Below are 11599 nucleotides of genomic sequence, written 5' to 3' on the forward strand. Positions count from 1 at the left end.
CGTTTAATATCAAAGAGACATTCTGGCACAATCTGCAGCTTCACAGGCAGCTCTAATAGGTGAGACTGTGTCTGTAGCACTCTTGGCTTGTCTGTGTGTCATTTCAAAGCTATATCATGAAAATGCCCTTCTAAGGAAGTGTCAACATTCAGCAATATTGCAAGAATAAAGTTCTAATATGGTTATACTCCAAGCAATTGCAGAGTTATTGGCAGGTGTTTTCAGGTTCATTTTCAAGTGTCATCCCAATAAAAAACGGACTGAACTGCATGTTGCTGTGCATTTAGGTCCAGGTATCTGAAGGTAAACTTAATTTATATTTATGTTGTCTTCTGTTCTAATAAATGGGATATCTAAACACTTCATATGAAGAAGTGAAATTTTCTAAGATAAAAAGTATCATGCATGATCAGGAAATAAATTATCATAATAATATTCATTTGCATTTGCAAATATCTTTCATTTCAAGCGGCTTTACAAACCCTAGCTTTTGCTTAGGCTTAGAGTCTTTCTGTGGGTGAGTGTAAAGCTCACTTGCAGTAAGGCCCCATTAATTTATTTGCACATAATATGCAAAATCACAGGTACATTTAGTGAGCAGTGAAATCACAACTCTATAAAGGAAAGCCTCCTATGAGAAAAAAGGGATTATAGTACTATTGTTAGTTGTCAAAGTAATGTTTTTAAATACTTGCCAGCTATTACTTGCACCCAAAGCTCTATTTCAATAAAGCCGTGAAAGGACCACCCCTGAGTACAGAGGGTACCATTGGATCAGGCCTTCTTGTTTATTCCCCCATATCACAACATCTGAAGCACCACTTAAATAGCTTGCTTTGTCTCACTGACATGGCATCTGCCTATATTATCACCAGCTCAGTTTGTGTCAGATGTCTATTCATTCCCCAGAACATTAAACTAGCTCTGACTAACCAGAAAGAAAGTTAGACTAGTGTAACACTTCAGGTTACAGCAGCTTTAAACAGGATTCCTGGCAGATCTATGCTTGTCTGTAGCACATTCTGCTGCAGATGTGCTGCTATAGGTAGAAGGGCCCTTTATTGCACAGCTTCTAGCTGGATCTACTAGATCAACTGTTTAAAAGTCAACAGGAGAACACCAGCCAGAAAAGGTGCTGATTAAATCAGAGTTAGCCCACTATGTGCTGGTATTCAAGAGAAGTTGAATATATACCCAAAAATTAAAACCCTGATATTGCTTGGTCAAGCTGAAGGAAGACACTTGGCACATTTGCAGCTTCCCAAGCCAGTAGAAATATTGACCTGAAGTAAATAATTTTATGTCTCTTGTGAAGTGCACTCAATTAAAAAAAAAAAAATCCATGTTAAATTAATGACCCTTTGTAATTGCCATATGAAAATCATATTTTACTTAGGAGCATCAGATCTTTCTTCTAACATCTAACAGGCTTGGACTTTGCTAGCAAAGCAAAATAGAAAAAAAAAACAGGTAAGATAAAAGCTAAATCTTTTGCTGTTAAAGAAATCAAAAAGATAAATTTAGAAGATATCATTCATAGCAAGAGCTATGTGATGCAGAGAACAACAATGGAGCCCTTTTCTTCAAATAACTGTCAGTTACCTGACAGGCGGCCCCTGGCAAACATGTGCAACACGTGCTCTTGGGAGGTGTGCAGTCTCTCCATCAGCTTTGGATGCTATTTTGGACAGCCATGTGTCTCCAGATGGTCACCATCCCAAGAGCAGATTTCCACCAGAACTGCAACATTTCAGCCTCTGGATTTGTTGCAGTGCGAGCTTCCAGGTGATGGTGGGCACCCTGCTGCAGGGGATTATTCCCCTGTGAGCTGTGCCTGTGGTTTACCAGCAGCCTTTGCCTTTCTTGTTTTCCTCCCAGGCTGCCCCTCAGAGGCTTATCCACTACCACTGAGGGATTTGCCACACACAAGAGCAGAAGGCAGGTCTTGTCTTCTCCTATGAAGTGCCTCCTGAGATCCTAATGTCATGTTCACTGGGACAATGACTTCAGATGTTGACTCATTTAATGCACCCAGAATTTTAGTGTATGTTTGAATTTATGTTAGTGTACCTTCAAACTGCAAGAGTAAAAAGAAAAGCTTGAAAAGAGAGGTCTGTATATTTATTTAGATAATTTGCTCAAGCATTGTGATGTTTGATATACTTTAAAGAAGACATTATAGCAGCATCTTGATTTTGTCTAGGTATTGTGAAAGGGTGCTAACATTTTTGTGCAAGATAAATTTCTTGAACACCTTTAATATACTGATGAAAGGCCGGAAAAAGGAAAATGCCCTTAGGACTAAAGAAACAGGCAGACTGCTTGGACAGCAGGTTTAATGTTTCTCTTTCTGATTCACATTGTAATAGTCCAGGTGTTACATTCTTACTTGTCCACAGACAGAACTTTACAGTGCATTTGGAAATCAAACTTTTGCTATTTTCACCAAGAGTCAGAGGCCTGCATACACATTTCTGGGGTGTGAATAACACTTTCAAAAGGTGAGCACTCATTCTGTAGGACCAATTCAACATATTATCTTATTAATTTGTGTATAAAAATATATAATAAAAATATTATATATTTTTCTGTATCAACTTATTTTTGTTCTCCAAAAGACAGTTAAGACTTTTTTCCAGTTAAAATTTTTAATATTAATCTTTGTAGTGGATTGTATTGTGTTCAAAATATAAACACCACTAACCTCTGGTCTGCAGTTATGAAGATAAATTAGGCAATTATGAAGATAAGAGCAGTTCAGTGACTTAACTAAAAAAAGCACAAAAAGTGTTTTCTGCCTGGTTTCTGGCTGTGTCATTAATACTTTCAGACTAGGCAGCTTTCTGGAGCAGTTCAGCAAGCAATGCATTAAATTTGTAATACTGACCTACCTCTGGCTTTTAGACAACTGGCTTTTGCTCAGCAATTTCAAATGAAAATGATAACTGTTTTAAACCATCTTTTTAATTACATCTACTGGGATTACTAATGCAAAAGCATGAAATGTATCAATTTAATATTACTAGCTTTTATAATCAGGGGAGCAGCTGATTTGGACAATTTGAATTTGGAACAAAAAAGCCTAAGGTGGGCCTCTCCTTCATGGTACTGCTTTCTGTAGAAATGACAGCTATGATTTAACCCCAGATTAGCTGAGATTTTCAAAGGACTTGTGTATGACAATGTGCCCAAACTGACTTAGAAATGGTATTTCTGTAGGGATAAGGTATTAACTGTTAAAAAGAAATTGATCCTCATACACTCTTAGCATAGCATATCATGTCTGAGACTCAATGGTCATTGTCTCCATTTCACAAGGAAATAGTGAACACTTCTATTTCAAGTAAAGTACAAGATTTTACTTTCCAATAGACCTTAATCATTGTAATGAAAGGTATTTCAATTTGTTTATGTCTTAGTTTAAGTAGCAGGCCAGTTTTGTAAAACAATGTAACACGCTGAAATGTAGGTGAGTGTAATGCACAGAGATGTTTGTAATGACAGAGGTTACTGCCACTATCTAGGTACATGCTATGGGGATAGATCCTGTGGGGGAGGGTGCATTCTGAAACTCCAGATAAATACTCGACAAAAAGGACAGTGTAACAGTCTGGGGTATTTTTGTTTGTTTGTTTGTTTGTTCGTGGTTTTTGATTGTTTGTTTGTTTGGGGGTTTTGTTTTTGTTTATTTTTTTGTTTGTTTGGTTTTTTAAACACTGTAGTACGGAAAACAGATCTGAACATTCAGGGCATCCATCTCTGGACATCCAGCAGTAGTGCCACCACAGTAGCTGTGTGCAGGGCTGCCCAAATTCAGGACAGCACAAGAGAGCTGCACAGGCACTTCATGCTTCCCAGTCAACACCCTGCAGATGGCAAACAAGGAATGAAAGTGTCCTCGGGACTCAAGCATGAGAGAAAATAGCATTTGCTGTTTACACTTCTTGGTAAGCTCTGACAGCAGCTTCCATCTCAGGTGCATCCCACAGGAAGCTTTCCACACATCAGAAGAAATGCTCAGACATCTCAGGAAGAAGTCTGGAGTTTAGACATTCTGTACAATTTCATATGGCATTTTCTTCTGGATACTGTGTTTCATGCAACATTTTTTGATCAGATGGGGCCTAACTCAGATAAAGGGCCTATGAAGAGACTTTGCCTGACTCACTAAAAAGCACACTATGACTGAAATGTTCAAAGCTTTTCTATTATAAATGAAAAGCATATGGAAGAATTTGATTTTTATGTTTTAGATGAATATTAATTCTTGTGCATTAAATCTCAGGAATTGCACTGGGGTTGCACAAGCACATGTAAATTCCCTTGCCTTTGTTTTTCCCTCTAACTGCTGATTGTGGTCCTAGCAGTGATCTTTCTTTTCATTTCCTTGCTCTTCTGTGACCTTTATGAAGAGCATTTCAACCTTTCTGGCAAACCACACATAGCAAAATAAGAAAACATTTTGAAGACATACTTTTAAGACAGATAAAATAGATCTGTTAGACAGGGAACGATAGTTAAGTTTGTTTTCGGAAGTGCTTTAAACCAGACCACATATACATATCAGCAAGTTCCCACAAGAATGTGTCCTGAGGCTACCAATCAGTACTGGCATGAGGATTGTGTTACATATCCTCAGCACGTTGGAATCTGAGACCACAAACATTTGCTTTATGGGAGACCTACCTAACCATGTCAAGTTATCTGTGCATATACCTGGTTACAGGGTTTGGCATTTGGGTTAGGATTTGACACCAACAGACCCTACATGTGACAGGACAGAGCTGGCAGGCACAAGCTCAGTCTGAATGGGTGTCTCCACAGCCAAGGAACCACTCATTTCCTGCAAATGGTTCAGCAGCAGTGCTAGAGAGGGCTCTGTCATCATCCACCTCTTCATCCACCCAAGCGTCATCTCATCAGATGAAATCTAAGCTATGTAAAACCTGTATGAAATGAAAGGGTTACAATACATTTCGGTCGCTTCTCATTTGCATGTTCCTGGCAGTAAATTGAGATATGACACATAATAGTCAGATTTGAAAGGCATTTCATTTTGACTTGATGGCTGATTTTCTCACACTTTGTGCCAGTCCCTCCATCCTTGCAGGAACCTGTGTAAGGGCAAACACAATCAGAGCAGTTGTGAAGTGAAATGTAATCTGGCAGTCAGTTACATCACTGATTGCACCCAGAAGGAGACTGAGGAAAGGATGGAAGGCAGATCCACAGATGCTGATCTGCAGGTAAACCATGTTCCCTATGGTGGGAACTCATTGTCCCAGATCCCCATCAAAGTCAGCTATTTCCAGGTATGTGACCTCTTATTTTGGAAGAAGCTTTGACCCCCAGATGTGGGCCCAGAGCCCTCAGCTGGGGCATGGAATAGACAACACATCAGCTCTTTGCCACCCGGGACATGGGTGTATTGGGAAAATCCTTCTGGCCCATTCATCTGGCTTTGGGAAATGACACAAATGACCTTTAATGCATAGCAGCATCCACTGCCAGCAGCACAAAAGCAGAGTGTTAGAAGGACTGCTTATTTGAGAGGTAGTGAAATGCTGGTGTGTGTGTGCTGATGTGTTAATAGAGGCCTCTGGCACAAAGATCATGCTAAAGCCATGTATTTCACTTCAAGTCACATTACACCAGTGTTGTCAGAGCAGGAGCATGTCTTGGCTCATGTCCCTAAGTCCTATCAAACAGTACTCATTTGAGTGCTCTCTACATGGCTGTGACAAAACCCCACCAGTCTGCCAACAAAAACTTGAAAACATCAACAGAAACAGAAAAAACCCCCAAACAATTCCTCTTAGGCACACCAGGGTCATAACTCACAGTATCTTGTCATAAACTTTTATTATCCTCAGTGCTGCAGGATACACTTGGCGTACTAAAACTTCTCAGCAGAGTGGCATGCTCTGATTTTGTAATCTGACTAGCAGGTATGGTCAGGATCCAGATTTGCTCTCCCTAGAATAAAGTATACTGGAAATAGCTCTTGACAGATGTCAGCAGGAGAGACGGTGTATCAGTTCTACAGGAGTTCTCCAGTAAATAAAATGACACAGAGGGGAAAAAAAGAAAAATGAGCGTTACTTGGAAATGGAGAAAATTGCCTAAGAAGTTCTGTCAGAGCATATAGCATTTTACTTAATGGTGGAATTGCTCAATGAAATAGTTTCTAAGGGGAATGATGAACTTGAGTGATGTCTTCCAGCATTATCATATAACAATCAAGAATATGTTTTCAAATGGACTATGGTATGCTCAGGGGTTTAATACCTCTCTTAACACAGCTTCAGCTAAATATCTGTAAAGAATGTGCATCTCTTATTTTCTTTGCCTTCTCTAATAGCTACTATTTTTTTATTTATGTGGCACTGACAGTGTGTATTTACAGAATTGTGCCTTCTGACAACAGAAAAGTTCTGGAATCCAACAGTTCGTTTTTGGTTCCCCTTCCTGCGGGTAGTGAAGTGACCACTCAGCCAGAAGGCAAGGAGGGGAGTGGTAGTGGCAGCAGTGGCTTTAAATAATCTTTTGTGCTGCCTTAGCTCTGGCTGTAACTTAATCTGTGTGGAGCTCAGAAGTATCCTGTGAAGATTTATGTGGGAAGTAGATCATCCCTGTGATTACTACCCATCAAACACAGGAAGAAGTGAAAACCTGTGGATGTAGTTTTTAGCAATTCTACAGAACAGCCTACACCAAAAACCACCAGTTTGGCAGCTGGCTTTGTGAGTATACTACTCTTACAAGCATTAAAAGCACTTACAATCTCACCCTGACCTTTAGATTTTGGGACATACACAGCTAAAATAATCCAATTATCCCAATATGCCAGAAAGTTCTATAACATATAGTCAAGCCTCTCACCTTTCTCATGCAGGCTATTTTCACTCAGACATGTAATCATCAGAATTACTCTTTCTTAAAGACTTCATTAAGGGAAAAAAATTCTCATTTTATGACTTACAGCATTTCCTTATCAATGCCTAAAGCATGGCTCAGCCTGGTACAAGAACTTATTTGAGGAGAAATCAATCACATATCCCTCACTTTCTCTACAGTGCCCCACAGCACTGCTTTTTTCCAACCAAATATATTTCTGGTCCTGACACGATTATCTAACTAAAGCCACTGTGACATGCAGGCTTGTAGTCCATGTTAGCAAGGATGGGATACTATACAAACACTCTACATATGTCTGCAGGGTTTTTTTTTTCAAAATCATGTATTCCAGACTCACTGCATCACTGTGCCTCCACTGTGAGCTATTTCACTCCAGCCATCTCCAGCACCTTGCATATTTGATATCACATTATGCATGTAAAGATTTTCATCACTTAGGTACAAGTGACTGTGTTTTATATATTCTGATAGCCCATTCATTTTAATTGAAAACAGCTTGATATTTTGCAGTTCTGCCTACAGGCAGGAACTAATAAAAGTGCTCTACTTTCATTTTCTACATTAAAAGGGACGAAACTCTGGTATCTCAAGAAAAGCAAAAAACACAAACAGGAAAGAATAAAAAATTAAAAAACTTAGTTACTGTCCTCCATTTGGCTGTGAGTTACTTATTAATTATACCGTTTTCAATCCCTGTTACCATAACCATTATCTGACACTGATGGTTTCCAACAGATGATTAAAATGAATGTTCCCTGGATTTATTTTCATTTTTTTGGTAATTTCAAGCATTTTCTGATTTCTGTCTATTGGAGATAAGAATCACTAATGGCTATGTAGATCCTTCTAAGACAGCTATGCAGGAATAGCAATACAAAGGAAAAAAGTCTATGTCACTTCATGCTTCTTGTTGGCTAAATACGGAAGAAGAGATCATTGTCTTCAATCTGCAAGGTCATCGACACAGAATATTTGCCAGGTTCTTATTACAGTGCCAGCTTCCTGGGGCTATGCTAAGAGCCACAGGACTGGTGCTATGAGGTACCAGAAGGTATTCCTACAGGCATGGTTTTGTGGGAATGGCAGCAGACTACCAGATCAGTCCCTGAATATGTAACAGGTGGTCTCTCTCCTCGCCCTGTTGCCTATCTGTTTCTGCTTTTAAGTTTTTCTACTGGATGTCTTCTTGCTCTACTATTTTACTGTTACTAAGTACTAATTTAAAATGAAGGAAAACTACAAATAAAGAAAATAGCTTAAATGAAGGCCTTTAAAGCCTCCAGAGCTCTGTTTCCCATCTCACTGCTTGTCAATGCTGCTTCTGTAATACTTGGGGCTGAAAAACCTATCCAAAACCTGATCAAAAGCATCAAACACTGTTTATGTCAACTTTTTCATATAGCAACATTTCTAATGGCTTCACTGGGACATTATCAGGACAGAAATCAGGAGTACTTATCCCAGCATTGCATGACTTTGAGAATGTATACTCCACGAGAGTATCCACAAGAGAGAGACCATGAATGAATGATCAAGGCAACAGACAGTGTGTTGAGGGTCTTCACTAAATCACTTCCTCTAAAATAGCACCAGTGTAGATGCTATCCAACACCCACAAAATCTCACCATGTCTTTTGTTCAAACACTTACTTGACTTAATATTGGAACAGACTGGTATATTCCTTCACATGTACTGTCACATTTCCCAGCAAATTGTTCTGAGGCCAGGTATAAAATTAGAGGCAATATTTAATATGGTCTGGAAGGTGCTTCTCTTTGTTAAATGGGTGTTGGTCAAATAAAACTCAGTAAATGTGAATAAAACCTGTTATCAAACTGCTTGTTTTCATTGCAAAAGTAAATCTGTGAAAGCAACAAGGTTGAACTCTGTGCTACTGAAATCAAGAAGAATTTATGAAACTGGCGTAGCCTTATGGTGGCCATAAAAGTAGTAAATGTTGTCCCTATTTCAAGTTTATTTTTAAATCTGGATTTCAACAACATTAGGGGGGTTTTTCTGCAAATGGACTTAATGTTTATGTGTTCCCTTTTTAAATTATGAAGACACGTTAAATAGCAGTGAATGTGTCTTGCACCTTTCAGCCATATATCCAAAATAATGGAGGTGAAAATTGTGGCTGTGATTGACATACGTGTGTTGCTGAGCTGGTTGTGCAGTTACAGTCCCAAGTCACTCACATGCTCTTTCAGCTGCTTAAGCATAAGGACTTAGAGTAACTACAAAGAAAAAATATGGAAGTACTACATTCTAAATTGCACCTTTTAATTCTGATCACTAATTTAATCACTTAACTCTCATAGCCAGCATACCATTCTCACAGCAAGCTGGTAGGGCCCAGAACTGAGAAAAACAGAAGTAATCATAAAAGTTAACGGTTTTAATGTGCCCATTAGGAATGCTTTGCCAAAACTCTTGAACACTTCCAGCTGCAGCAATGCTAGGCCACACACTTGTGACAGACAAGGCGATACTCTGTGTTTGTTTATGTCAGATTTGCTTTTGTGCACTGATACCCTTGCACTTGCACCCAGTAGGGGTGATCTTTGCCAGCCAGCCATTTTCTTCAGGCACCCAGGAGCCCCCTAGAGAACCTTCATTACATTGGTAAAGAATTCTCTTTTTTTTTGTTTCTCATGTGTTTGAGGTCTTCAGAATGCTGCTGAGTGTGGCCTGAGTTAGTCAAATCTTAGCCTTTAGGTGACAGGAGGAAGAAAAGCTCCTAACAGCCCAAAAGTAGGCAGTCAGTTTTTTGCAGATGCTGCAAAAAGGGCAACAAAAGGCCAAAGTAAAGTCAATCACACTTGATTGCATTAATAACCAGTTACAGAAAAGCAGTATAAGAGCTCATAAATAAAAACTCGTGATGAAAAAGTGGCAGAGACAGCTGCTGAGTAAGGTCTTAAAGCCCCATCATGACTGATGTAGTAGTGTGACCTACACAGTCTGCCAGTCCCCAGCACAAGCAGCTGCTAAGATTGTTGATTGAATGTACAAATGTGTACCAGGGACAGCATCCAACTTTTAGCTGTGTTGAGGTTTGGCCAAGACTAAAATCTTCTGTAATTTTGCCAGAGCACATTTCTGTCCTCTGCTTGCCAAGATCATAGAAGAGTGGTATTTTGGAACACTGGACGTGAACTTAGAACTAACACCTTCCTCAGATCCAGAATGATTTTCAAGAAAACCTTTGAGACTTCAGATACATTTGGAATTGTTTGTTTACAGGCATGCCTGCTATCTCTTTTTGTTTCTTTCAAGTACAGTTGAGGGAAATATTTTCTTTCTCCTTTTATAACAGAAAAGGAAGATAAACAAGGAGATAATTACGAAAAAGGCAAGAATGGAAAACAATATGAAAATAGATTAAGAATTCTAGAGAATAGAGAAAAAAAAGAAGGAAAGAATTGGAGGGGGAAAGAAATGAATAAGATTAATAACTATTCAGTTATTTTTATATGGATATAAATCAGGATAAAGGGGAGGGGAAGGGGAGGGGAGGGGAGGGGAGGTCCCAGGTCAGGGCTCATCGGAAAAAGTGATGGCCACTCAGTCCTCATCAAATAGAAGGAAGCTGATGGTATCAATATGGGACTAGGTCATCCCTAGGGAGGAGGGATAAGGAGGGATAGAGACAGCCAAAGGGCAGAAGACAGGCTCTACAGACACTAAAAACTTGTTGTTGGTTTCTAAAAACAAGCAACCAAACAAACAAACAAACAAACAAACCCGAAAGCTGTTCCTTCAGTAGCTATCCTGTGCTTCTCAGACGACATCTGGTGGACAAAAGCTAAAGAGATGAAAGCATTCTGCCTTCACAGTGCAGAACCTTGATCCTTGGTCACAACTGCACTTACTGCAGGTGCACCTATCAGCTGTCCTCCATACTCTGCTTATCCACCCCACACCCCAGTCCACTACCACAGTTGCCCAGAATAAGAACATATCACCCATGCACCTGTAACAGCTTTTTTCAGCACTCATATATCCATTTTATCTATTCTTTAATTATTATTCTGACTCGTGTCCTGAGTTTGTTTAATTCTGACTTGAAAGTCTGAGGCTAAACTAGAGTGGGTACCCCCTTTCCAAAAATAAAAAATACAGGGAAAGCCCATGGTAGCAGCAACAGGGTGCTTTTATGATGTGGGATAACTAGACAATTTTATGAATGCCTTCATAAATGGATAGTTGCACTCAAAGGGTTGAAGGCTTTAGTTTCTTCTGATTATTACTCTTCCTCTTTTAAACTAATTCCAGTTTGCTTCTGTTACAGAGTCTGTCTTTTCTGCTTAATGCTTTACAGCTACCCTAATGCATCCCTGTTGATGTCACAGAAATAAATTAGAACTATAAATGGGAAATAAAGGCACTCTGAAGAGAAACATGTACTTAGAAAAGTGTTTCTTCTGGGAATGCTTATATCTTGTGGTGAAACAGGTGGTTTCCTCAAGGGTCTCATGGACAGGAATACTAAGTTCTGGTGCAGTCCTGTTTCTCTGTTTGGCTCAAAGGATTTCAGATTTGTTTGGCTCAAAGGATTGCTGAATCAATGCAGTGACATATGAAGCCTCTGCCATAAATACCGTGATCATGATTAATTGTTTGATTGCTGGCATTGTATCTTCCAGGTTAACAGCTTTTTTTCTGTTATTTGGGTTT

This window comes from Cinclus cinclus, chromosome Z (genome assembly GCF_963662255.1).
Source record: "Cinclus cinclus chromosome Z, bCinCin1.1, whole genome shotgun sequence".
In the NCBI taxonomy this organism is placed as follows: domain Eukaryota; kingdom Metazoa; phylum Chordata; class Aves; order Passeriformes; family Cinclidae; genus Cinclus; species Cinclus cinclus.